Raw genomic sequence first — 3,418 nt, 5'->3', positions numbered from 1 at the left:
CCTTGCAATAGAAGCACTCAGTCTCAGGCTTGGGTCCATTCTTTTTCTTCTTCCCGGCATCTGGCTTACCGAGTGCGGCAACAGCTTTGCCTCTTTCTTGAAGTTCTTCTTACCCTTGCCTTTCTTGAAACTAGATGACCCGTTGCGCCGATGGCGCAAAGGGCTAGGGCAAACCAAGCATTCAAACCATGTGTGTTACAATATTGAGATGCCGCTTGAATCAAAAGGAAATAGATATTTAGGTATGAAGTTGATACATAGCATCATAAGAAAGACACGCGATCAATTTTCAATAACCAATTTACATTGCGTGTATCAAGAAAGCAACATAAGTAGAAATGCCCATATATAGCTTCAATCATTTAGCCCGTGATGAGTAGTGAGTAGTGATGAATATCAGCGTGGAGTCATGGTTGCGCGTGCCACCGATATGAAAAATGACTTCATGTAAGCAACTCTTCATGATGGTGTGTCTGGTGGGCTTCCATTGCCGATATCATCATCCAGACCCCAATAATACTTGTTTGCTTCGTGTAGAATCTGCCCTTGTGTTAAAATAGCATCATTAAGATGATGTGCAACATATCTTATCCACGACAGAGTATGACCCGTTGCGTCCCTGGCGTAAAAAGCGAGAGCAAACTAGGCATTCAAACCATACAAGTAAGATTAGTTTAAACTGATAATAAAACATGAATATATATGAGCAAGACCTTATGAACATCAATTAACTAAAATATCTTTGGTTCTAATGGAGGTACTGTCAAAAACGTAGCAAGCAAACTTGAGTGGGTGGCAACAAAGCTTAAATTATAACATGAGAAATCAGGCCTGATAAATTAGTACTCATGGAATTGAAATACTACAAAGCCAGCCTGCCAAATAACTCCTCCATCCAAGAGAGAAAAGAATGGAAATAAACCCTCATGAATAATTGTAATCTAGTAATGTAACATGTTCCTGTGCGGCATGTTGTGGATTAACAGTTAGGACATACTGTAGGAGACAAGTAAGATAGACATACTATATGAAACAATTCATTTTAAGTAAAGTATAAACATACAACTACAACATTCTCCAATAATCCGCTATGACAGAATACATCAAGCTGCATTAATTTCAAGTCGTACCGTAACACTAAAAATCTCTTATAACTCGAAAGCTGAATGATGACTACGCTTCCCTAGCTTTGCAATTTGCAATTAGGCTAAATTCCACAAGTAAATGAAACGTCACTTCTCAAAATCACCCTATCTTAACAATAAGATGTAATGTTAGTCTTATCAAGGACAACATAAAAATGAGGAGGTCGAGCTGGACACCGGCCATGCTCCTCACTGTTGTCCCTGAGCCCTTCAGAAGGAGAGTTCCAAGCCTCGCACCTTCTTCCTCCAGCTCTGCACATGACACTCAGCTAGCAACCTCATCCCCTAGCTATGATTATTTCAAGATGAAATTAACATGCTATTTGTCTCACATGGAACATGTTCAGAATTTAGTAGATCTACCCCTGAGTCGCGACAATGACCTGCAAGGTAGATCTACCACTAAGTTCATCATGATGATAAGCATGCAATAATATTTTTTACTGCATTTTATCCAACTTATAGTTCAGGTGAAGGTCACTGAAGTAAATCCTCATGGTCAATAGCTTCCACCCATGATTTTTGTTCCTGATATGAAGATGCTCTTCCTACATAATATGAACATACCATAACCAAACCTGATAAAAGCATATGTCTATCTATAAAATAAAAAATTATGTAAACTCGGTTCTACACGAGAAGCCATCCATATTTCACCAATAACTCAACCCGCAAAGGATCTGCAGAAGAAGAGGAGCAAAGTGAAGCCAAATGGAACCCCGGCGAGACCAAGTGTGAGATGCACTCATTCCCCACCCCACAACAGTATCTACAATCTCATAACAAAGATCAATTAAGCATCCAGAAGCAGTCCTAAACCCAAAGAAATCAAGCACCTATACCTAAATAATTAGGAAAAAATAGCATTTATAGTGTGCAAAACTTTGAATCAGTAGATAACCTCAGACCATCTGCATGTGGAAGTTTCTCGTGTAAATCAGGACAACAACTGCAGGTAATTTTTTAATGTATTTTGGTATGATTGAAGAAAATGTTCACCATAGTATTAGATCCCTTCCAGCCTCCTGCTCTGGCATAACACACCTCCTTCTAATTAATCCAGCAATAACTTCATTAGCACAAAATAAAAATGAACATGGAATAGCGAGGCAAGCAATAGGATGAACCTGTATATGGTGAGGTCTGAATCTATACTTATTTAGAGTGTTAGTGCATGAAGTTCGTAAATCTCATTGGCTCACAGTCAAGAGATTGCTTACTATCTTTTGTATGCTTGTTGCTTTCCTCAGCCAATGTGTAGCAGCAGATTCACAACTCGAGCCTGGCATTCTTCAAAGATAAGAATCACATCCTACCTCAAAGCCTGTTGTAACCAACACCATATGCTGTCCATCGACTGCTGGCCTGTGTCTTCTTCAGGTGCAAGCAACAAACCAACGTGTGAGGCCACACCATATTCCTTACCCTGCTGGTCTTGCTTGCCCATTTCTTCCCCTGCTAGGCTTGCTGTCAGAGTTTGTTCAAAAAAACAAGAAAAACTATAACACTTGCATTGCATAGATGGACAGAAAGAAAGAGTGATGGAGATCACGAGCGGAGGAGGAGAAGGATGCAGATAAGCTCACCTTAGCATCACCGACGATGCTGCCACCTCGAGCAGAGAGTACCACCTCCTTCCATCGGCAACAGCAATCTCGTCCGATCATATGTGACAAGGAGAGAGGATGCATGAGAAGGAGAGATAGGGGTGGCGGCGGCAGCGGAGGGAGAAGATGAATGGGGAAGGAGAGGTGGCGGCAGCAGCGGAGGGAGAAGATTTATGGGGAAGGAGAGGTGGCGGGGAGGAACAACTCGGGTTGGTGGGGAGGACGGGGGATTGGTGGAGAGGAAGCGAGCTGGCGGTGCGCGCGACAGCCCCGACGGCGGCGGCGGGCGGCGAGGCCGTGCGAGTCTTGCGGCGCGTCGGCGAGCGGATCTGGGCTGGGGTCCCCCAGGTCGGAGATGCAGATGGGAGGAGAGGAGGAAGGGTGGGATGGGAGGGGAGAGAGTGTGACGGCGGACGAGGGATGGATGGAGGGGTGGGGTGCTGTGGATTGGGAGCTGGCTTTTATACGCCAAGCATGAAATGGCGAAAATGCCCTCGGCGGGGCACACAATTTACACGCGTTGGCAGGCCGGTGGCGAGCACTATTCATAGCGCTATAGGGAGCGACGTGGATGGCTTCCTCCTGACTAGGACTCTAGCGTCTTTTATAAGAGAAACTAGTGGTCTTGTTGACCATCAACACTTGATGCTCTTTCTTGATTTCTAC

The 3,418-nt window shown here is 43.9% G+C and overlaps 1 long non-coding RNA gene across 1 annotated transcript; it reads right to left on the bottom strand.

Annotated features, from left to right (window-relative positions):
- Nucleotides 1-215: 215 nt before the first annotated feature.
- On the bottom strand, nucleotides 216-3,062 carry LOC123446227. The gene is made up of 2 exons (XR_006631273.1): nucleotides 2,732-3,062; nucleotides 216-2,612 (listed from the first exon to the last, which is right to left on the bottom strand). It is a non-coding gene; the product is annotated as an uncharacterized LOC123446227 (long non-coding RNA).
- Between the last annotated feature and the right edge of the window lie 356 nt (nucleotides 3,063-3,418).

This window comes from Hordeum vulgare, chromosome 4H (assembly GCF_904849725.1).
Source record: "Hordeum vulgare subsp. vulgare chromosome 4H, MorexV3_pseudomolecules_assembly, whole genome shotgun sequence".
Lineage (NCBI taxonomy): Eukaryota > Viridiplantae > Streptophyta > Magnoliopsida > Poales > Poaceae > Hordeum > Hordeum vulgare.
This window is presented reverse-complemented; position numbering and strand designations above follow the sequence as displayed.